This window comes from Monodon monoceros, unplaced genomic scaffold (assembly GCF_005190385.1).
Source record: "Monodon monoceros isolate NGI ecotype Baffin Bay Population unplaced genomic scaffold, NGI_Narwhal_1 Super_Scaffold_5, whole genome shotgun sequence".
In the NCBI taxonomy this organism is placed as follows: Eukaryota; Metazoa; Chordata; class Mammalia; order Artiodactyla; family Monodontidae; genus Monodon; species Monodon monoceros.
This window is the reverse complement of record NW_021703782.1, coordinates 27,432,840-27,458,281: the sequence shown is the minus strand read 5'-3', so window position 1 is coordinate 27,458,281 and position 25,442 is coordinate 27,432,840. Positions and strand designations below refer to the sequence as shown.

At 45.9% G+C, this 25,442-nt stretch overlaps 1 pseudogene; it reads right to left on the bottom strand.

Moving 5' to 3' along the window:
* LOC114884429 overlaps positions 1-25,194 on the bottom strand; it is a 48,180-nt pseudogene extending 22,986 nt beyond the window's left edge.
* Positions 25,195-25,442: the final 248 nt, after the last annotated feature.

Below are 25,442 nucleotides of genomic sequence, written 5' to 3'. Positions count from 1 at the left end.
CTACTGTACAGCAAAATGATTCAGTTATATATATATATATATGGATTCTTTTTCCTATTCTTTTCCATTATGGTTTAAAATATGATACAAATGAACTTATCTACAAAACAGAAACAGACTTACAGACATAGAGAACAGACTCGTGGGATTTAATTTCATGTTACCTGGCAAAGCCAGCGCCAGAGTCTTCTATTTCCAATTTCTACCGGGAATTTTATTCAAACATAATGTGCTGTGGAGACAAAGGATAAAGAGGAGAGAGGGTGGAGTTGATGAGCAAATTAAATGGCCTTTATCCCTTTAGCAAGCTGGCTATTTTACAGCTGAAACTTCACAACAGGCACATTCTTCCTGACAACATCTGTATTTTATAATGTGCCCTGTGACAGCGGCTCTGCCATTATCTGCTGTGTGTTTTACAATATGTGCTGCGCTGATCGCCCAAGGCATGGTCAGGGAAGGCCTTCTTTCCACGGTGATTAGATTTATGGCCCCGGTCTCCATCTGAGGAGAGATTAGCAGGACTAGGGCTGTTTAGTTTGGCAAAGGCGAGAGGAGCAGGGTATGTGATAGGTACATTATAGAAAATGATAAATGAAGAAAGGGAAGACTTTGGGGGCCCCTCATTTGCCATTGCAAAGACACTTAACACACTCTGGTCCCCAGCCCGGGCGTGTCATTAACCCGGGTGGTTTGAGGCTTTGGAGGGAGCAGAGGCAGGCCTCGGGGAAAGGCACTATACTGATGGGAAATGTCTGGGTCGATGTATTTAAATGAAATAGCACCTATGGTTACATTAGCGAGGATCGGTTTACCGGGGCCATCCATCCTACTTTAGGGCATGGTGACAAGGCTGGCTGTGCTTCTTGCTTCCCACGGGAGGGGGCCCCAGACGACTTGGCACCAGTCCCCTCCACAGGGTGTCTGGGTTTCCAGCAGCCTTTTCTCCATAGGAGACGGAGGGGGAACCCAAGCACTGAATGGATGCAAGTATCTGGGGAGGTGTGGGGTGGGCATGCCTAGATGCTGCCAGTCCTTAGGAACTTAGTAAGGGCCACTGTCAACGTGGCCCACGGAGACTGCTGGCCTCGAATGGGAGAGACCTGGAAACTGCTGGCTTTTATAATTCACCTGGGACTTCCTGTATCTCTGGCTCCAAAGAGAACTGGATCCTTTAAACACTGAGGCGTGCAGGCCAGCCGGCTCCTGATGAGGGCAATACCTTTGATAGCAATGTTAGCAGTGGGTCTTAGTGGCAGAGTCTTGGGGGGCATTCCCATTTTCTTCACTGACTCCTTTTTTTTGTCCTCAGTTTCCCGGTTGAAGACTGCTGTCCTAACCCCAGGCTCCCTGAGGCTGGGGGTGGGAATGGTGGAGGGTCAGTCTGTTAATGTTTGACGGGCTCTTTGAAGTCCGCTTTGTGTAAGCAAAGCCCCCTCAGGGCACTTGCGGTGTAAACAATTCCAAACTGACCACCACTGGTGAGTGAATTCTTCCTCGCCTTCCACCCTTTCCCTCCCAGCAGCCCCTGGAGCAGCTAAAACCTCCTCTGCAAAACTGACTTTCCACGACTTCCCCTTCCTTCCTCTCTCTGTCCCTCCCTACCTCTTTCCCTCCCTCCTTCCCTTTTTTCTCTTCTGTAATTCTCTTTTGTTTGTTGTGTTTTGTAGGAATCTTAATTCAGAACTTCCTCTTGTCTGTGTATAGGAAACTTGTTTGTACTGTGGCAACCAATTTGGCTGATGGATCTCTCTTTCTCTGAAATGGAAATGCAATGGTGTCCAAATCTGCACGGTGCTCCTCAGACATCTGACCTTCCGGGGCAGCAGAAAGAACAGTAGGAAGAAAGTATTTTGATTTTTTGTTTGTTTGTTTCTTTGTTCTGTGGCTTTAAGCAAGTCACCTAAACTCTGAGTCATTCTCTTCAGCAGGAGGCAAAGACCAATGCTCTACCTGAGACACACACACACAGCCACCTTTCCTGGAGATGCTGAAAGGGACATACGTAGGGAATTAGGCTGATCAGTGGAGGGGTTGGTGGATGTCCGCTAAAAGCAGATAAGACAGAACATCTAGACAGCAGGCCATTGAGAGGTGCTAAATGGCTCGGGGAATATTATTTTAATGTTTGACCCAGACGCGTTATTTATACTAATTAACCACAAACTCATATGCTGCTGGACTTTCGTAAATAGAAGAATTGATAAAGGCAGTAATAAGACAGATTTATAGGTATCTATAGCCAAATTTAAAAAGCTGAATGAAACGCATTATGTAAGGGCAAAATCGTGAACTCCACATGTGACGTACAAAACACTGAGACTGCACTTTATTATCCTAGGCTCTTGGCATTGGGCAGCATTTGTGCATCAAGTTGGTCCAAAGGATAGAGAAGGGTTTTGAATCAGCACAGCTCTGTTAGGAGCTGTGTACTTTCAGGCAGTTAACTTAACTTCTCTGAGCTTCTCAGTTGTCTAAACAGCTAATACTTACTGAGCACCTCCTGTGTAGTAAGCGTCGTTCTTAGCATATATTATTTCTTCCCACAATAACCCATATGGTAGGTACTATTATTGCATCTGTTTCACTGATGAGGAAACTGAGGCACAGGGCATTGAGAAACCTACCCAGATTCAAATAGCACAAATGTGGCACGGACAGGATTTGAGTCCATAACACACAGCCACCATGGTCCTAACCTCATACATTAGTCAGGGTTCTCCAGAGAAACAGAATCCGTAGGATATGTAATAAAAGATTTCCTATAAAAAACTGGCTCATGCAATTATGGAGACTGACAAGCCCCGAGATCTGCAGGGTTAAGTCAGCAGATCATGGTTAAATCTCAAGTCAAATCTTGAGCTCCATTCACATAAAATGACCCGTGTGTTAAGCTAGCTGACCTCTGTAGGTGCCGTGCTCCTCAACAGAGAGGAACAGTATTTCTAGAGGCAAATGTCTCCTTGTCGAGGCATTTTTACTTTCCCCTTCTCCGTTCCTTGGCTGTCTCCTCTTCTTGTCCATCTCTGGGGCCTAACTAGGAGCCCACGCTGGGCTGGGGTAATGGAAGGTGTGACAGGGACAGTGAACCAGCGGCCTCCTGTTCTACTCACCAGGGGTGCCGGCATCCTGGGCCACCCACCCTGGTTTTATTTATTTCCAAGCCACAGCAGCGAGGTCTGGGAGTCGCTCCCAGGCGGGGCCTTCTCCCTGGCGAACAAGTCATCTCAGGGGGTGGGAATTGCCCAGGGCAGTGCCTTTGAGAGATGCGGCTGACTCTGTCTCAGTTCTCCGGGGTGGTCAGCCTGTAATTTTAAGATTTACTGGCCTCGGGGAGATAGCCACAAATGGGGCAACAACGGTAATTACAAGAGGCTGTTCTGCTGATCCTTGGTTACAAATGTTAGTTAGAAGCTAAAGAAGCTTTGTGCAAGCATTTCCTGGAGTTGCATGGGCTCCATGTCCTTTTTGCTTTTATTTTCCTCTCCTTAAAAAGGTAGAAAAATGAGAGAGGGAGAGGATGAGAGAGAGAGAGAGAGAGAGAGAGCGATAGAGAGAGAGAGACTGATTCTTATTTAATTTCATTGTGGCCACTAGGAATTAGAGTCTTTGAAGTTCAAATTATTTTAATGCTTTTTGGGGTTTGTTTTATATTTGGAATTGGAAAAAAATAGGAAGCTGAATTCCTAAAGCTCATGGGAACCCGTGTTGTAGGTTCTGCCAGTTCGTGGCTGAAGAAGGGCTGAACAGAATGATTTTGGGGAAAAATGTCTCCAAGCTGAGTAAAAGAAATCAAACTTCTGGGACTCCTGCCTCCTCAGAGAAGTCTGGAACGTGATTGCCCTCCTAGCTGCTCTCCCTCCTGAGAATGGTTAGAGGGAGCCGTTTCATACTGTGCTCATTTTCCTTAGAGAAGCCTCCCGACTTAATATCAGCGTTAACCCCATGTGCTGTATGAAAGTGACAAGAGATGGCCTGGGCTTTCTGGAGACAGTTCATGGTCTTTGCCAGACCACCTGCCCTCCTGGTCTTGACCTCTCTGGAGGCAGTTAGAGGCCATTCATTAGGCCCAGGAGGGCTCTGAAGATAGAACTGACCCCAGAAGAAGAGAACAGCATTGGTTGTTTTCCTCCAATTCTTATCTTAGCTTCCAAATGTTTAAACCCACTGCAGCCTCTTTTGATGTGCTCCTGAGGGCTACACAGACCTCCCTCCCCCGCTCTGAGACCACTTCACACCACAGGGATCAGTGGAAGGCTGCTCTCACAGATCAGGCCATCTGCACTCCCTTTCCTTGGAAGGTCCATTGCTTTATAAGGCCTTGTGGTTTTAAGACTCCCCCCGAAAGATCCTCTGTGTACACCTTCTGCCCTGGAACAGGCCATTTCCGCCTCCCCATCCGTGGGAGTCTGCCTCTGCCAGGCAACATCCTGCCTCCTGCTGAGGGCCGCCTCCCAGGGATGCTCTGAGGGCAGGTTTTCTCCTCCTCCATGGAGAGCTCTTACATGGGGCAAGACAGCACAGTTACCGTTAATAAGAGCTGTTGTGACAATAAAATTCTCTGACATATCCATCTGACCCTGGAGTAGAGCAGGCACCCAGGAAGGGAATGGAGCTTCCCTGAGAGTTTTCCTTCCCGCATAACGAGAGGATACACTGATGAACCAGAACGAGCAAAACGGCTTTTACTGAAATAACCGATGTTTTCCTCTTTGCTTGAGTAAGCAGAGTCTCCCAAGTGGCCATTTCCAAAACTGGAGCCCAAGCACGTTTATTTTGTCTTGATCAAAGTTAGTTTGTGAATGGTCTCTCAGGACAAGACAACTTCTCCGTGATTTGGGGTGCCGTCGCAAAATCCTTGGGAACCAGGAGGACATCTGTGGCATAGAAGTGAGGGCACCTGTTTTGAGGCAAGCAGTTCTCAATTCTGACATCGACTATCACTTGTCAGCTGAGAGATACTGAGTAAGCCACGCCAGCTCTCTGCGCCCCAGTTTTATGATTCCAGCACGTCGCCTGGCAGGTGGCAAGGGCTTAATACATGCCAGTTGACCTGGGTTGGAGTAAATGGGTGTCCGTTCTCTCTCAGCTTCTAGTGCTAAATACTGGAAGGCTAGTGTCCCCTGCATCGACTTCTCTGGTCCAGGGGGGCTCCCCAAGCTGCACTTTTAACAACGTTTGACAAAGGAGTCAAGTGAGTTTCTATTCAAGCCATGCCAAACTTTTAGCCCCAAACCCACTTATTAGCAACTGAAGCTGAGTCACATTTTCTTAATGAATACATATATATTAAATATATATATATTCCTTTCTAGCTACCATTTATTGACCATTGTTTGCCAGATCTTGTTTTTTTATTTTTTTTTTAACTTTTACGTATAGTGTCCCATTTAATTCTCAGTTAACACTTGTGAAGCACGGTGGTTAATTTTATGTGTCCACTTGACTGGGTCATGGGTGCTTACATATATGGTCAAACATTATTCTGGGCATCTGTGAGGGTGTTTCTGGATGAGATGAACATTTAAATTGGTAGACTGAGTAAAGCAGATCACCCTCCCTAATGCGGGTGGGCCTTATCCAGTCAGCTGAAAGCCTGAATAGAAGGAAAAGGCTGACCCTTCTCTGAGTAAGAAAGTACTTTCTCCTGGATGGCCTTCAAGCTGGAACATCAGCTTTTTCCTGCCTTCGGACTTGAACTGAAACATTGGCTCTTCCTGGGTCTCCAGCCTGGGGGCCTGCAGCCTAGAACCACACTTTCAGCTCTCCTTGGTTTCCAGCTGCTGACTTACGTGCAGATCTTGGGGCTGTCAATTTCCATAACTGCATGAGCCGATTTCTCACAGGAAATCTTTAATTACGTATCCTACTGGTTCTGTTTCTCTGGAGAACCCTGGCTAATGTATGAGGTTAGGACCATGGTGGGTGGCTGTTATGGACTCAAATCCTGCCCGCACCACATTTGAGATATTTGAACCTGGGTAGATTTCTCAGTGCCCTGTGCCTCAGTTTCCTCGTCAGTAAAATAGATACAACAATAGTACCTGCCATATGGGTTACTGTGATATTAAATAATATATACTAAGAACGATGCTTACTACACAGGAGGTGCTCAGCAAGTATTAGCTGTTTAGACAACTGAGAAGCTCAGAGAAGTTAAGTTAACTGCCTGAAGCCACACAGCTCCTAACAGAGCTGTGCTGGCTGATTCAAGGCCCTTCTCTATCCTTTGGACCAACTTGATTCACAAATGTTGCCCTCAGCATGGAGTGGCCACCACTCACGGAGTGGCCTGACTGGGGCAGAGCCGCATTCGACTCTCCATCATTCAGCTGCATGGCCCTGTGGGTGGCCTTGGTGTGGGAGCAGGTATTACCGGTGGCTCCCACCACTCTCTGCAAGATTGAATGCGACCATGCAGCTTGCCTTTGCCCTTCCAGCGGTATGCTTTTGTTCCTTCCTCCACCTTCTGCCCTCCCCTGCAGCCCTCTGGCCGGCCAGCTAGAGTTATTTCCCAGCTGTGTTAGCAGGCAGTGTATCAGAGTTATTGTGTCTGGCTGAATGGCATGTGGATTGGGTGGAGCAGGGCGGGATACAGAACACACTGCTAGGTCCTGAGGGTGTGTGGAAGAAGGAAAACCCACAGCCCAGCTCTTGAGGTGCCACAATCAAATGGGAGAAATAAGGAATGCCACAAAAGCCCCAGAATAGAACTTGGCGGTCTGGGACACACAGGCACATCACATGACAGATTCTGCTTACCCAGATAAATGACCGGTAAAGCTTTAAGGCACTGAAACTGGATATGGCCAGTCCAGAAGGGTACCAGGAGGAGGTATGCTGAGGACTGTTTTGAAGAATGGATACGAACCAGCAGAGTAAACGAGAACACTCAAATTCCTTCCGTAATTATGATTTGCACCATACAATTAATAGTCATGATAGTATCCATTTATTGGACACTTACTAGAAGCCAGGTATACAAGTGTACACATGTATAGGATCTTTCACGCATTCAGTCATCTCATTCAATCATCTCATTCAACACAAATTCCTTCAGTTGTTATAATTTATGTTCATAAAGATAGCAGTAAAATGATAACCTCCTTTTTAAAACTGATAACCTACTTTGAGCACTTATGATGGACCAGTGCTCAAATACTGGGCTCAGTATCTTTACATACAGTTTTGCATTTCACCAACACAACAGTCTGGGGGTGGTGGGTATTAATATCTGCATTCTACATACGCAGCACCTGAGGCACAGAGAGGTTGAGTGACTTGCCCCAAATCACACAGCAGAGCCCAAATTTGAATCATCGAACCAAGTCACAGGGATGGCAAACCTAACTCTTCTATCATCAGCCCCTCTATTTTTTGAGAATTTTCACATTGCAAAATGTGTCATTCACGTATGCCAAGTGTATGCAAAACAAATGCTGGTGCTGAGTGCTGTAAGAAGATTGAGTCCTTGAGCTCCAAGAGTTTTCAGTTTAGTCATGGTGCTCACGACTAATAGCAATGCTCTAGAAGGTAAATAAAACAATGAACAGGATAGAGTCTCTTCTGGTAAGTGTTTTGGCATATCAAGACCTGGCTTTACATAAAAAATATTGACAGAGAGCTTCACAAATAAGTTCATTTCCTGAGTAGAATTATTTTACTTGTTTTCTATTTTTATTATGCACTGGCAAAATGCCAGTCAATGTGGTGTTAGTTTTTTTTTCGATGCATTTTATAGTCCTGGATTTGTTTGCTGGGCAGCTTCTGTCAGGGTTCCTAGTGATACCCACTTCTTGGTACTCATGCCCCTGTGTAATCCCTCCCGAGTGCGGGCTGAACCCAGTGACTTGCTTCTTATGAACAGAATATGGCAATAGTGCTGGCATCTCATGTTCATGATTAAATAACAAAAATCTTGACTTCCATCTTGCTGGCTCTCTGTCTCTTGCTGGTATTATCTATGGGCCTCTTATTTGCTCACTCCGAAGAAGCCAGCTGCTGTATTTGGAGCTGCCTTATGGAGAGGGTTATGTGGCGAGGAGCTGATGGCCCCCCTTGGCCAATAGCCAGCGGGGAGCTGAGTCCTGCCAACGACCCCTTAAGTGAGCTTGGCCGATCCTCCGCCAGGCGACCCTTGAGATAAGATTGCAGCTCTTGCTGACATGTTTATTTTTTTAAAAATTAATTTATTTTTTGCTGCTTTGGGTCTTCGTTGTTGCATGCGGGCTTCCTCTACTTGTGGTGAGCAGGGGCTACTCTTTGTTGCGGTGCGCGGGCTTCTCATTGCGGTGGCTTCTCTTGTTGCGGAGCACAGGCTCTAGGGGCATGGGCTTCAGTAGTTGTGTCATGCGGGCCCAGCAGTTGTAGCACACGGGCTTAGTTGCTCTGTGGCATGTGGGATCTTCCCTGACCAGGGCTCAAACCCGTGTCCCCTGCATCGGCAGGTGGATTCTTAGTCACTGCGCCAGCACGGAAGTCCCTTGCTGACACCTTGATTGTAGCCTGGGGAGGGATCCTGCAACTGAGCCATGCCCAGATTTGTGACTTTTAGGAACTGTGAGATGATAATTGTTATTTCAAGCCACTAAGTTTGGGGTAATTTGTTGTGTAGCAAAAGATAATGAAACAGGCCCTAGAGAGTCAAGTACTATCTCTGGCCTTCTGTACAGCCCTTACTCTTGTCGTGTAGCCCTGCCCACCTGTGCCTTCTCCTAGTGAAAAGAAGTGTAGAAAACAAATGCTCCCTCTTTGGTCAGCTTGCCAGTGGTCAGCTCCCAGTCTGCATCTTTCTTGACCATTCAGAAATGGTTGACGCAGTTGATCCCCCTCCCTCCTTCACACAATTTCTTCACTTGTCTTCAGGTCATTGTGCTCTCCTGGTTTGCCTCCTGCCTCTCTGGCAGCTCTGTCTCAGCCTTGTCTCCTGGAACTTTCTCTTCTTCCCAACCTGTAGGTGCCAGAGGGCTCCACATCTCACGCCTCAGTCCTCGTCTCTCCTCTGGACACTCACCGCCTTGGTGCTCACATCCCATTGCATGGCTTCGTATGCCATCTAGATGGCAATGATTCTCAATTTATATTTCAAACTCAGATTTCTCTCTTGAATCTAGTGTTGTATATCTAATTCTCTACTTGAGATCTCTGCTTGGAGATCTAGTAGACATTTCAAATTCAATGTGTTCAGAAGTGAATCCTGATCTTCTCTTTAAAACCTATTCCTGGGCTTCCCTGGTGGCGCAGTGGTTGAGAGTCCGCCTGCTGATGCAGGGGACAGGGGTTCGTGCCCTGGTCCGGGGAGATCCCACATGCCGCGGAGCGGCTGGACCCGTGAGCCATGGCCGCTGAGCCTGCGTGTCCGGAGCCTGTGCTCCGCAACGGGAGAGGCCACAACAGTGAGAGGCCCACGTACCGCAAAAACAAAAAAACAAAAAAACAAAAAAAACCTATTCCTTCTATAGCTGTCCCCATCTGAGGTCACGGCAAATCTAGCCTTTCAATCGCTTAGGCCAAAAACCTTGGACTCATCTTGACTCCTCTTTTTCACACTGTTCATCTAATCTGTCAACAGATTCTATCAACTCTATCTTCAAAATATATCTAGACTTCAATCTCTTCTCACCACCTCCACGGACAGCACCCTGGTTAAGCCACCATCACCTTTCTCCAGGATTACTACAATAGCCCACAGCTGGCCACTCTGCTTCTTCCTCTACCCCCTTCAGCACAGTGATCCTTTCAAAATGTGAGGTCCGGCCATGCTTCTGCTCTACACCCTTCAGTGCCAAGGCTCTGCATGAGATGCCTTTGCTTACTCTGCTCCAGCAACACTGGCTCCTGGCTGTTCTTGGAGAACCTGCCTGGCACAGTCATGCCTCAGAGCTTTGCCCTGACTGTTCCCACCGCCTGCATGTTCAACTCCTTCACTTCCTTTCGTTCTTTCTCCAAATGTCACCTCCTCACTGAGAAGCAATTAAAAATTACAACTCTAACCCCCGGTAATCCCAATTTCCCTTACCTGAATATACTTTTTCTTTTCTCCGTTGCACTCACCACGTTTCAACACACTCTTTTATTTACTTTTTTAGAATTATGCTTGCTAGGACAATTAGGCAAAGAAAAGAAATCCAGATAGGAAAGGAAGAAGTAAAACTATATTTGCAGATGACATGGTATATGGAAAATCCTAAGAAATCCACTTAAAAACTATTTAAAAACTAATAAACGAGTTCAGTGAGGTTACAAGATATAAGATCAATATACAAAAATTATTGTATTGAACAATGCAAAAATTAAATTAGAAAACAATTCTATTTACAAGAGCATCAAAAAGAATAAAATGCTAGGGAATGATTAACAAAGAAGTGCAAGGGCTTCCCTGGTGGCGCAGTGGTTGAGAATCCGCCTGCCAATGCAGGGGTCATGGGTTCGAGCCCTGGTCTGGGAAGATCCCACATGCCGCGGAGCAACTAGGCCCGTGAGCCACAACTACTGAGCCTGTGCGTCTGGAGCCTGTGCTCTGCAACAAGAGAGGCCCGCCCACCGCGGTAAAGAGTGGCCCCTGCTCGCCGCAACTAGAGAAAACCCTCGCACAGAAATGATAGACCCAACACAGCCAAAAATAAATAAATTAATTAATTAAAAAAAAAACAAAGAAGTTCAAGATTTGTACACTGAAAACTAGAAAACATCACTGAAAGAAATTAAATGGAAAGGCATTTGTATTCCTCTGTTAGAATATTTAATATTGTTAAGATGGCATTACTCACCAAACTGATCCTCAGGCTCAACCTAAAACCTATCAGAATCTCAACAGCCTTTTTGGGGGCAGAAATCGAACAGCTGATTCTAAAATTCATATGAAAGTTCAAGGTACTCAGAATAGCCAAAACAATTTTTTAAAAATAATCCTTTATTTTTAATTTTTTATAGATTTTATTTATTTATTTTTGGCTGCGTTGGGTCTTCGTTGCTGCGCGCAGGCTTTTCTCTAGCTGCAGCGAGCGGGGGCTACTCTTCGTTGCGGTGCACGGGCTTCTCATTGCGGTGGCTTCTCTTGTTGCGGAGCACGGGCTCTAGGTGCACGGGCCTCAGTAGTTGCAGCGCACAGGCCTAGCTGCCCCGCTGCATGTGGGATCTTCCAGGACCAGGGCTCGAACCTGTGTCCCCTGAACTGGCAGGCGGATTCTTAACCCCTGCGCCACCAGGGAAGTCTACCAAAACAATCTTGAAAAAGAAGAACAAAGTGGACTAACACTTCTAAATTTCAAACTTCTTAAGATACAGTAATCAAGACAGTGTGTTATTGACATAAGGATAGACATATAGATCAGTGGAATAGAACTGAGAATCTATAAATAAACTCTTACATTTATGTTCAACTGATTTTCAACAAGAATACCAAAGCCATTCAATAATGAAAGAAAAATCTTTTTAGCAACTGGTGCTGGGGCAACTGGATATCCACATGTGAAAGAATGAAGTTGGACCCTTATCTTATGTGAGATACAAAAATTAACTCAAAATGCATCATAGACCTACATGTAAGAGCTACAACTATAAAACCCTTAGAAGAAAACAGCAGTTAATCTTTACGACCTTGCATTAGGCAAAGCTTTCTTATATATGACACTAAAAGCATAAGCAACAAAAGAAAATATAGATGATTAAACTTCATCAAAATTGAAAAACTTTTGTGCTGTAAATGGTACCATCCAGAAAGTGAAAGGACAGCCCACAGACTGGGAGGAAATATTTGCAAATCATATGTCTTATAAGAGTTTAGTATTCAGACATATAAAGAACACTTACAACTCAACAACAAAAAGACAAACAATCCAAATAAAAAATAGGCAAAGGGTTTGAAAAGCTGTTTCTCTAAAGAAGGTATACAAATGGCCAACAAGCACTTGAAAAGATGTTCAATGTTAGTAATCATAAGAGAAATGCAAATTGAAATCCAGATGAGTGACTACTTCACACCCACTAAGATGGTTATAATTTTTTAAAAAAAGGAAAATAACAAGTGTTGGAGAGAATGTGGAGAAATAGAAACATTTAAACATTGCTGGTGGAAATGTAAAATAGTGCAGTCACTGGAAAACAGTTTGGTGGTCCCTCACAAAGTTAAACATAGGATTACCAATTATACACCTATGTATATAAACAAAACGAGTGAAAATAGATATTGAAACAAATACTTGTACCCGAATTTTCATAACAGCACTCTTTGTGGCAGTCAAAATATCCATCCACTGATGAATGAATAAATAATATGTGGTATATCTATACAACGGAATGTTATTTTGCAATAAAATTCATTCATACCACAATGTGGATGAACCTTGAGAACATAAATGAAAGAAGCCAGTCACGTATTGTATGATTTCACTTGTATGAAATATCCAGAATAGGCAAATCTGTGGAGACAGAAAGTGGTTAGTGGTTGCCAGAGGCTGAGGTGGAAGGCGGCGGGTAAAATGGGGAGTGACAGCTGATGTACATGTGGTTTCTTTTCAGGGTGATAAAATTATGTTTGCACAACCTTGAATGTAATAAAAACCATGGAATTGTATACTTTAAATGGATGAGATTTCTGGTATGTGAATTATGTCTCAATAAAGCTGTTTAAAATAAATTATGCTTGTTGTTTATTGACCGTCTCCCCTACCTAGAGTGTAAGTGAAATGAGGGCAGGGGTCCTTGTCTGTTTTGTTCACTTATGTATTACCAAACGTGTAGAACAGTGACTGGTGCTCAATATTTACTGTGTGAATGAATATAAGAACGTTTCATGTTGACTTTTTGACTTCTGAAAAATGTTAAGTACCCCTGCATCAGGCAATACTTTTACCTATGGTCCATAATATAAACCGACATGTAATGGAATTAATTTGCTACCTTCCTTAGATGGAATTTTGATCACAGATAGTGGAGAAAATCAGAGAACTGGAAGAAGGCTGGCTTCAATGGGACAGGAGGCAGGATGCACTGTGGTGATGAGGGCTGGCCTGGTGCTATGGGTACAGCAGCCTCTACCATCCTCTAAATCAGAAGATATAGACTAAAGATGTAGGAGCCAAATCTGGCCTCAGATGTGTTTTCAAGGCTCCTGGCAGTACATTCAACATCTATGTGTGAATTCCAGAAAGGTGCCCTGTCCTCCAGCCGACACCATTCTCACTCACCCTGGTACCAAGGTACAGGACTTGGTGGGAGAAGCCTGGGTAATTATTCCCCTCTGTGTACCTCCTCATGGTTGACCTTGAAAAGTGGATAAGATGTACAACCTTATTACAGTGGCCCTGTGCATTAAAAAAAGAAATCTTGAATTGGTTTCAATATCCAAGTGCACAGAGCTTATATGAGAGTTGATCCCAGGACACACCAGTGGAGGAGTAGGGACATGAGAGAGGGAAAGGATGGGCAATGATTAAGAGCCAATTTTCAAGCTTGTCATCGATGGTGCTTACTCCTGGGGGAAAGTCTGGGAAGCAATGTGGGATATGGCTTCAAAGTTATCCCAGCCTGGGGTGAGGGACCTGGGGCATTTATATAACAAGTCCTATCAGTTGCTGAAGGCTACTCTTGCAGGTGTTAATTCCCTGACAACTCCAGTCTCTGCACGTAGGCAGAGGGACCTTCCAGTGCTTCAGAGAAGCAGCTACTGGAAGCTGGAAGTCAGCCTACACCCTCTGAAGTGATAAGGTCCCAGGATTTGGGCATGGTACCCATTGTTTCTTTTTGATTGCCAACATTTTAAAAGCAGGGAGCTTTTATGAAAACATGTGAATTTCTGGCTCCTTGAGGAAAAAATGTGAAGACCTGGCAAAAGTGGGCTGACATTCCCACTTGGCAGCTCCCAGCTGGCCATGCCCCCAGTAGCAGGAACCTGTGTTCCAACCCATCACGGTCCCTTCCAGGCTGCTGCACTCGCTCACAGCTCCTACGTGGCCCCAGGGGGGCACTGGCATTTGTCATTCTTGCCCAGGGCCTGCACAACTCCTGGCCCAATGTGCATGGGGTGCACAACTCCTGAGCTGATGTGCCCTGTGAAAAGTGGCATAAAGAAAAACTCAGATATAGATGGATTTCTTTTTTTTCATTTTCCTCCAAAGAGCCATGACCTGCACACACTTGACTTGTGGCGAGAGTGCTGAAAGCTCTTGCCAATCGTTTCATATATGTAGCTCCTGCCGCACCGCCCACCCCCCCCCTCCCCAAATCTAGGAGGGGCCAGGGCTTTGATCCGGGGCCTCTTCGCGCATGACCAGTCCTCGGATTCGCATGACCAAGCCTGGGACGCTGGAGGACTCAACAGGCCAGCCCTTGTGTGTAGCCTCAGGTCTGGGCCTGGCTTGGGGCCAAGGCTTGGTGGTGCTCATCTAGTGGAGAAACCTGCTGACGCTGCGTGACCTGGGGCCCACTCAGTGCAGAGCAGGAGCCAAGCAGGGGTCCTTGTACCAGATCTGTGGAGAGCGGTGCCTATTAGTAGCCAACTGGGCATCGCAGTAATCAGTTACCATGGAAAGCAGTGAGAAAGGATTGTTTTCATAGACACTACCCCCCCCCACCACATGCAGAGCTGGCCACCATGAAGGAACATCAGAAAAATTGTTTCAGAGCCCGTCTTTTAACTTAGTGTCTGCAAATATAGAAAATCTGGCTGCAGGCCTCTACCTCTGCAGCCTTCTCTTTGGTTACATAGCAGTTCTGCAAGGCTGGGTCTTTTCCTTGGGTACCTCGCTCTAGCTCTCCCTGGTGTCTCCACATGGGCTCTCCAGCATGTCAGTTTCAGAGGCGTGGCACTTCTTACACGGTAGGTGTGCCCAGAAGGAGAGAGCTGGGCAGAGGCTCTGTCACCATTTCAGATCTGGCCTCGGGAATCACGTGACATCACTTTCACGTGCTCTACCAGGGGCAGCAGTCACAAAGGCCTGCCGGCCTCAAGGGAAGGCGACACGTGGACTCCACCTCTTGATAGGGGAGTGGCAAGGTGCTGCCGCCACCTTTGGAAAGTGCAGTCTGCTGCAGTCTCCTGATCAGTCCCTGGTCTATGGCATGGGGGGCAAACCTAGGGATTCTGGAAACTCTGGGATTCTCGTGGGCCCTTTGGCATGACTAATCACTGGAATGAGGGAGCCAAATTGAGACCACTGTTTGTGGCTGCTCCCCATGTTCCTGGGTGGTTTGGTGGTGTTTGGGGTTTGGGTGAGCCAGCTGTGAGTTCTGTCTCCAGAGATTTTTAAGTGAATGAAATGGGAGAAGTGTCAGATTCCAGACAATATTCATTGAATTTCTGGGGTTTACTGTTAGGGGCAGGTGATAGGCCTGCCCCTAACATTTGCAGGGCTGGAAGCCAGAGTATACACATGGAGACCTACCTACCAGACATCTAAATATTTACAGTTTACAAATATATACATTGTTTTTATAAAATGTATAAACTAGTTGTTAAGTAAATAGCTTATCCTGCTATCTTGGCAAATACCCTTTATAACAATGTGGAAGGCTAGATTTGAATTGGGATTTCTTGGATTCCTGGGAGTTCCCGAGTAGGGAGGGCCAAACCTCAGCCCTCAATTTTTTCCATACAGCCAGGGCTTTGAATGTATAAGTGCAAACACCCCCGTCAGCACAGCCAAGGTCTATCTGCACACCCTGCAAACAGCCAACGCTTGGTCAGTTCTCAGACCTAAAGTGTACACCCCAGAAGCACAGTCCTTCATGGGGGGTGGATCAGGGAAAGAGGCCCCACACAGGCTCGGAAGCAGGCTTGGGGGCCCTTGGGCAGGTGGGTCCCAGGTACTGAGAGTGTGGTCTTCTTACTCCATGGGGGTGGGGCAGGAGTACAGTGACCAGAGAAGGGCCAGATGGGTTCTTTGAAGTGTGTGAGAGGCCAGGGGCAGGGGGTTCTATTGCCCCAGGTCCAGCTTGGTGTCTGACCCACCTGGCTACGGTGTACTACTTCTGACAAACCGGGAGTGCTTTCTTTGGCTACAATGGATACATTGCCACAGGTAGGTTGAATATAGCACTTGTATGTCTTCAGCATTTAGGAAGATGATACATATTTTGTTATTTTTAGTTCCATTAAGCGGGGGAAATTAGAAATTATAGGGACTCTAGGACAGACTGTATACCTGTGATTGCCCAAAGCTTCCTTCAGAACCTCCTAGTAATGATAACTACCCCTTACCCAGGCATTGTGTAAATGCTGTCCATGTGTCATTTCCTTTCATCCTTACCACAACCTTAAGAAGCAGATGCCATTATTTTCCGCACTGTACAGATGACAAAATGGGGGCTCAGAGAGATTAAGTACTGTGCCCAAGGTCACATAGCTAGTGAGTGGCAATTTCAGTCTTTGAACTCGGGTTTCTCTAACTCCAAAGCACATACTCTTAACTGTTACACTTGAGGAGACCTTGATATGCACAACGGTTGTTTTCCCCTGAGTTATTGACTGATGGGTTCCTGGGAGCCTCTTCATCTGGGTACAGTATATCCCTGGATTCAAGAAACAAGCCGCCAACTAGTTTTCCTGCATATTCTGTCTGAAATTTGCACCCAGGCCTTCCCTTAGGCTGGGCCTTTCGTGAGAAGAAGCTGCAGAACTGAACCAGACAGCACAATGCTTTTGTGATGTGGAAATATGCCAACTAAAGAGGGGAAAGAATTTTTTCTATTTGGTTCCCAGCCAAACCAATTCAAGACATACATAAAATTTTAGTCTTTGATTCCCCGTAGTTTTGTTTCCCCTCTGCATTTGGCTTTCCCATGAGCGGCCTCTCGTTCCCTTACTATTATCTTTGATTGAATTATGAAACCGGAAGAATTTGCAGAACTAAGCCAGAGTAAATGGGTCTTGCTAATCCTGTGGTTAGAAGGTCAAATCAGCAAACACTTGGGTGTGAAATGTCCAGGGCCAATTTCATTATGGCTCCAATTTGTAAAAACTGGGTGAGGAAAATTGTATTAATAACCAGGAAAGGATACCTAGAATGCTTTTCCAATTTCACTTATCCCAGCCTACTCTACAGCACATTGCAGAAATCCAACTCTCCAGTAAGAAAGTCATCTATCTTTCTGACCCAACTTTCTCATCTGGAAACATTATTCTTTATTAAATCTCACAAATATTCTTGGTGCATTAGCAAGTCAGGTTCAAGGCAGAAGTTCTGCCTCCAAAGAACAAAGTTCCCAGGCTATATTCTATTTTGTTGTTACTTAGAAAGTCTATGGATGCAAGGCTGGGAATTACCGGATACCATATGGCATTGCTATAAAGAGGAGAAAGAAAAGTCTACATGGTAGATTGCAGAATTGTTCCCAATTCCGCCCCCCACCCTCGGTATATATGTCCTTTTCCTTCTGACTAGATGTGGAGAATATATTTTTTTAAATTTTTATTTATTTGGCTACTTCTGGTCTTAGTTGCGGCGCGTGGAATTTTTCATCGTGGCGCGTGGGCTCTTCATGGCAGAGCGCGGGCTTCTCTCTAGTTGTGGTGTGTGGGCTTAGTTGCCCCCCCGCATGTGGGATCCCAGTTCCCCGACCAGGGATCGAACCCACATCCCCTGCATTGGAAGGTGGGTTCTTAACCACTGGACCACCAGGGAAGTCCCTAGAAGTGGAGAATATTTTCCTGCCCCAGTGATGTTGAGTTTGGCCGTGTGGCTTGTTTGGGCAGTGGGATTTTAGTGAATATGATACAAACAAAAACTTGAAATGTACTTGTGTGATTAGGTCCATCCTCTGGTGCTTCTGTTGTCACCATAAGAATGTGTCCTGATTGCCCGTTCATCCCCCAAGGAAAGGAAATGTAAGGAGCAGACCCAAATCAAACCTGCAGCCTGGAGTCAAGTTCACCACAAAGCCCAGCTGACCACAGATGTGTGAGCCAGAAGGCATAATAAATGCTTATTGGTGTAGCCACTGGTTTGGAGTGTTTTGTTTTGCAACAATATTATTGCAAAAACTAACAGATTAGTCAGGGTTCTTGAGAGAAACAGAACCAGTAGGATAGATATAGAGAGATGCGCAAGTTGGAGGCCCAGGAAAGCCAGTGGTGTAGCTCCCGTTTGAACCCGAGGGCCTGAGAACCAGGAGTGCCAATGTCTGAAGGCAGGAAAAGAAGGAAGTCCCAGCTCAAACAGAGAGAAATTTCGTCCTTCATCTGCCTTTTTGTCCTGTGTGGAGCAATGGATTGGATGGTGCCCACCTGCAATGGTGAGAGCAATCATCTTTACTCAGTATATGGATTCAAATACTAATCTCTTCTGGAAACACCTTCATAGGCACACCCAGAAATCATGTTTTTACCAGCTATCTGGGCATTCCTTAACCCAGTCAAGTTGACCATAAAATTAACCATCACACAGTCCACTAGAGACTTGTTAAATTCATATCCTTTCTTCTGTTAACACAACTCAGGAAAGCAAGGATACCCACACCACAGCTCCATTACGTGGCTTCAAGGAGTCTCCATCCGACCATGTAGACATACAATAGGGCTCTTCTTGAAGAAACTCAAACGATGAGATCTGATAATATAGAATTTATGGATAAGTTCTAAGGCTGAACAATGGCCATCTAAGAAAGTTTGCCTGGCAGAGAGGGGAGGGAGTGAAATGTAGCAGTCATGAACAGGGCTGTGAAGTTTACAGCTGAGGTGAAATCATGAAATAAATACTGAGAGGAAAAAAGGAGCATTGTACGTATGTTCTCCAGGATGAAATTTCTTCAGGGAGGTGAGTGAATGTTTGAGTGTGTGTGTATGTGGGGCTGTTTTTCTTGATTCTTCTCTGGCTGTGGATTTGTTAGAAAGGATTACTTCTTTTGTAAACTGGTGTTTGAATGACCTCCTGAAGCCACCCTGTGACAATAAGTTTGACCTCTGTGCCTGGACCTCTATTTTCTCTTTCTGCGTTCACTCTCTGGGTGATCCCATTCAATCTCACAGCTGTAGATCCCATCTTGATCTGATGAATTGAAAATAGTTCTATCTCCAGTCCCTTGAACTCCTGTCTCTTATATACAGCTGTCAACTGGAGGGCTTCACTGACAATAGTTATCACCCAAAACATGTCCCACATTGAACTGATATTCCCCCCCTAAATAATCCGTGTCCCCCTTTCCATCTTAGTGAATAGAAATTCCATCCGTCTGACATCTCAAGCCAAAACCAAGGAGTCATTTTGATGTCTCCCATTTTTTCATTCCTTTAGCAATTCATGTGGACTCTGTTCAATACCTATCCAGAAAGCAGCCACTTCCCCTGCCACCAAGGCCCCTTCTGTGGCCCGGGCCACCACCTGTCCCCTGGATTTTTCAGTAGCCTCCTAACTGATCTTCCTCCCAAGCCCTGGGTCCCTTTAGTCTATTCTCAACACTGTGGCCAGAATGATTCTGTTAGGCTGTAAGTCAGGTATGTTATGCCTCTGCTTCCCATTTCACTCATGGCAAAAGGCAAAGTCCCTGCTTTGAGTATTTAAGGTGCCCACATCCCATCGGCCTTCTGCTCCTCTGCTCTCCCCTTCTCACGTCGCTTGGTCAGCTGAGCTCCTCACTTTTCCTCGAGCATGTCAAGATTGCTCCTGCCTGAGTGTCTTCATACTTGCTGTTCCTGCTGTCTGGACCATCCTTCCTTCCTCAAGACTCGGCATGGCTCCCTTACTTATTTCAAGTCTTCACTCAAAAATCATATTCTCGATTAAAAAACGGGCAAAAGACCTAAATAGACATTTCTCCAAAGGAGGTGTACAGGCAGCCAACAAACACATGAAAGAATGCTCAACATCACTAATCATTAGAGAAATGCAAATCAAAACCACAATGAGGTAACACCTCACACCAGTCAGAATGGCCATCATGAAAAAGAACACAAATGACAAATGTTGGTGAGGATGTGCAGAAATGGGAACACTTGTACACTGTTGGTAGAAAGGTAAATTGGTACAGCCACTGTGGAAAACAATATGGAGGTTCTTCAAAAAACTAAAAATGGAATTACCATATGACCCAGCAATTCCATTCCTGAGCATATATCCAAAGAAAACCAAAACACTGATTCAAAAAAATACGTGCCCCCGATGTTCATAGCAGTACTATTTATAATAGCCAAGATATAGAAGGAACCTGTGTCTATCAACAGATGAATGGATAACGAAGATGTGATATATATATATATACACACACACACACACACATATATATATACACACACACACACATATATATATATACACACACACACATATATATACACACACACACACACACATATGCATACACACAATGGAATAACACTCAGCCATAAAAAAGAATGAAATTTTGCCATTTGCAACATGGATGGACCTGGAGGGTATTATGCTTAGTGAAAAAAGTCAGACATAGAAAGACAAATACTGTATGATATCACTTATATGTGGAATCTAAAAAATAAAATAAAATAGTGAATGTAACAAAGAAACAGACTCAGAGGTAGAACAAATTAGTGGTTACCAGAGGGGAGAGGGAATGAGGGATGGGGCAAGATGGCAGGGGGGAGTAAGAAGTACAAACTACTGTGTATAAAATAAATAAGCTACAAGGATATATTGTACAGTACAGGGAATATAGCCATTATTTTATAATAACTATAAATGGAGTATAACCTTTAAAAATTGCAAATCACTATGTTGTATACCTGAAACATATAATATTATAAATCAACTATACCTCAATGACAAATTTTTTAAAAAAATCACATTCTCAGTGAGGAAGCTACTCAATAAACACTAGTCAAACAAATGAATGAGCTGGGTTGCTCAGCAAAAGTGTATTCTGTTTGGTGACCCCCTTGCTTGTGACACTCTGCCCCAGGCATGAATCCAGCCAGCCCACACCACCTCTGTCAGCGTCAAGTATGATGTTGACGTTCCATTGACCACGTGCCACATCATGCACCCTGTGCTTCCTCTGTTCCATCTCACTTATTTCTCCAACCACCTCAGAAGCTAGATGCTCTCACCCCCAGCGTTGGGGGTGCCCCTGTGCTAAGTCCTGGGCTCTTTCGAGGCAACCTTCTGAATTCATCTAAGCTTGGAGAGTGTTTCCCCAGCACTCTGGCCCCAACCTGGAGGGACTTAGGGTTGTCCTCCTAATCTGACCCTCCAAGGATCCTGGGAGATTTGAAGTTCAGGACAGCTTGGGGAAGGTGTGGGCCCAGGGCCGGAAGGTGACACCAAGGGGCTACAAGAACCTAGCTCAGTGCCTGGCTCCGTGTTTGCTGATCGAATCAGTAAAGGACCTCCCAGAGGCCGCCTGGTGTGGGACAGCAGAAAGTGAAACAAGTTAAAGAGATGAATATGTTTAGATTGTTTTTACAGCAACAATGTTTGGTCAAAGTTGGAACAGAATAAAGCTAGCCCAAACAACTGGAGGGTCGTGGGTGGTCTCTGAGGGATGTAACTATATGTAATGGGGTGAAATTGAGCAAAGGAAAATGCTCTCACAGGGAAGCTGATTATATGGTGCCACTGGGTCCTAAGGAAGTGGTAAAACCCCTGCCTGAAGTCATGTTGGGCTACTTTGGGCGAAGTGTTGATCAGGCACACAGTGGAGGTGGGTGCGGGCTGCCTTGCGGGCCTGTGTGGCTTCCTCTGTCCCCATAGAGTCCCTAGAAGGCCGCTGAGCCTTTTTCATGAAAGAACCCTAGTTTTAGACCAGGGTTGGGACGTTTGATCTGAAAATGCATTTTAAGGAGATTGTGCTGGAACTTTTTAGGACTTCCTGAGTTTATAATCAAGAAATAGAAATGTTTATTTCCCTTCTCTAAGAACAACGTAGAAGCATCTCAGTGTAGGTGGGGAGATGTACATTGTGCTTAAGAAACAGCAAGCCTCCTGGAGGCCAGCAGATCCCCAGAGTCAGCCTCAAAACCTCACATGTAGTTTGTGTTTTGAATTCCTCTTACATAGATCCGAGTCTCATGGGGATCCTTGTCAGGTTTTTCTAGTCAGGTTTGGAGTAAGGACAGGTGACAATGGCAAAGAAATGTCCCCTTTATCAGCAAGCTTGTGGAGATAAGCGGTGCAGGGGATTTTTTTTTCTTTTTCCCAACTTATTCAAGAAAACAAAGGACTTGAAATGACAGTCCTCAGGCCAAATTCAGTCACAGCGTGTCTTGCCTGGCCTCTACAGGGTTTTTAGGAAACTCTGAGCCAACATTTAAAAATTGGGAGATTTCACATAAATATCTGAAATTTTGGAATGTCCTAACAATTCGTAAGGCCCAGGAGCTCCAGTCAGCACCCCATACCCAGTGTGGCAGCCAGCAGCCGTGATCCCTTCCATGAGGCTGCAGCGCCCCAGCTAACCTCGGACCCGCCAGGCGGGCCTCAGACGTCGCCATGCACTGCCTTATCCCAGGAGAACTGGAATTTGCCACTCCTGAAATAAAGTAATCTTTTATTTCAAGAAGAAAGCATGGGAATTTGAAAATTAAAGCAGTTGCTTCGTAACACAAATAAATTGTACAGAAAACCTAAGGCTGTAAATCCTGAGAGTAATGCTCTCAGTAGTCTACGCAAGGATTAAAACAAATAATTCTCTGTCCTGGGTTGGGTTTTCTAGAAGAGGAGCCCAAGCCAAAGATTCCTGTGCAAGGGATCTGATGGGCCTTTGCTCTCAGGAGAAGGAGAGTGAGAGAAGCAGGAAAGGGGATGAGGAGGGAGCTTGGAAGGATGCAGTCTCAGCCTGACCCCACAGGAGCTCTGGAACTTGAACCGTACCACAGCACTGGTCCCACCGAGGCAGGGGGCACCCTTTCCCACTCCCGTGTCACTCACTCATGGGGAGACACATGGTAGGGGAACACCCAGGGTGAGGGGCTCGCATGCAGGGTGGGAAGAGGAAGGCTGTAAGTTCTAGGCAGAGGAGGTCTGGGGTGGGTGGATGTACCGCCTTGCTAAATGGCATCTGTGTGGAACATTACCTCCCACCAACAGTTATAAAATAATGAATTCTTACTATTAAGAGAATTAACAAATGTAGGAAAGGTTAAGAAAAAATCATTTCTTACCCCACAACTTAGAGATAGTAATTGTTCATATTTATACACTGAATTATCCTTTCCTTTTTCTTTTAACTCTGAGTTAAAATAACTTGGACCCTTATCTCCCTATTTGTGGGAAATCCAGCGCCCTTCCCAGTATTCCTAAGCATTCCGCAGAGCAGAAAAGGGGGTATGTCATTGACCAAAGGCCTCCTCTGCTGGACTCTGAAATCCATCACAGTTGATGCGCTGAGGCCCCTTCCACCAGCCTCCTCCAGTTATATTTTCTCTCCAGGCGTTTTTCCTAATGAAATCCTTGCCTGTTTCATCCCATCACGGCATCTGCTTCTCAGACCCACATCAACACAGCACTTACATTCTCCTAGAGCTAACTGCTGCTCCCTTCACAATTTGTGGTTGCCTCTGGCCATCCTGGCCTCTGCCCCAGCTGGAGCATTCTGGGTGCAGGGGTGGAGTGTCCAGAGGGAGAAAAGAAAGCAGAGAGAGGTCCCAAAGACTCATTTGGCCACTTGACAACTTTTCCCTGGCCTTCCTTGTTTTAAGATCCCTCTCTCAGGTGCCGAATCCTGGACCCCCTTGGAAGCCCATCCAGGAGACCAGAGAGGGCCAGGGCTGTGCCCCAAACATCAGTCAGGCTGGGGGAGCTGCACTGTGTCTTGCCCCTGACCCTGCCGGTCTTCTCTCTCCTATTGTGTGCTGGCTTCTTGTTCTGCATCTTGCACTGCTAAGACTTGACGACATGGTCACTTTCTTATTCTCTGTCCCCTACAGTGAGCTCCTTACCTAGCTTTCTGGTTTTGACACTGATGTTTTGGTTTCCTCTTAGAGCAGATGCTGTTCATGCCCCCCACACATCATTTTGACGTTCACCTCCATGCTCCAAAGGCTGCTCACTGCAGACACCTGTGAGAGCTTTTTCTGGTCATGGGAGATGCTTGGTTTGAGCTCAGGGCCAGCCAGAAGTGCTATAAAGTTAATGTTCTGGAAGCAGCTCTGACCAATGATGGACAAGGCACGGGATACATGCCCCAGCTTCTTGCCTCGTGGTTGGGATAATTCTGAGGGTGCTCTGCACTGCCTCTGGAGTTCCCACAGGATTGCCCTCTGGGGTAACTGGCTTGTAAACTCACCCTTTATCATCTTCCTTTCTGTCTTCCCACTCCCATACCAGTGTTTCTTGGAATTATCTCCCGAATAAAGCGCTAGCACTGGAATCCTTATCTTGAGGTCTGTTTTAGGACACCAGAAAAAGCTATCTCTACATGCTCGCTGCTGCTCTGGGCTAAATCTCTGGATGTTGAGAACCCTAAGGGTGGGAGAGAGGCACATGAGGACTGGTGCTGTCCTGCAGGTCATGGTGTCACTTCTGAGAACGCCGAAGAGGAGGCCCCCTCCTTCTGAGGCCAAAGGGGCAGTAGGCTCAGCCCAAGGATCACGTGCAAGTGTTGCAGAAGAGGACTTTTGGACTGGTTTTGGTCCATGAGATGACTTGGTTGGCATGCAAGTTTTCAAACTTGAATTAGTTGTCAAAACCGGAAGAGTTCACATAAAATCTACCTTTGCGTCTTGTTTGGAAGAACTGGGAGATGTAGCTGACAACACTGGCCAGCACCCCTCCTCATGCCAATGATCACCCTAACTGAGCAGCCGCCAACCCCCCCTTCAGACGGGGCTTGTGTGTTCCAGGTCTCCACCCACCAGGCTTTGTGTGTTTCCTCAGCTTGCCAGGATCCTGCAGGCATCTGGGCTTGGGGTCCTGTGCTAGGATTGCTGGGACCCTAGAACTGGGGCCAAGGCATATGGCCCTGTGCTAACTCACCTGGAGGGTGATGGGATGTGGAGAGTGCTGGTGCCAAGCCCTGAGTTTGCTGTCACATGACCGATGGGCCATGCTTGTTTCAGGAGCCCAGTACCTTCTTAAGAGGACAAAGCCAAAAAGGCCAACAGGATCCTGAATATGAAGCTTTCTAGCCCAGTGGTTCTCAACCCCTGGTCTTACTTGTTAAAAACACCAGCATTTGGGCCCCATCCTCGGGAATTCTTATTTGACTGGTCTGGGGTTGGCCCAGGGTATCGATATTTTTAAGTGTGTTGGTGTGTGCCAGAGCAGGCTTGTACAGCTCAGGAGAGACCATGGCCTGTATCTCTTGTTGAAATCAACTACAGTGGGAGTATTCACACCATGGTGACAGAGCTCACCCCATCCTTCAGAGAGCCTGTTGTTAGACATTTCCCAGCACATCACTGAAGAAATGGGAACTACAACATGAGCTGTGTCTTTAGCAGGGATTAATGACCCTGATGTGGGATCTGTTGCCCACTCTGGGGCAGAAGTCTCTATACGTGGAGAGAGTGGGTGGGTGCCACATTGACTCTTTAATTC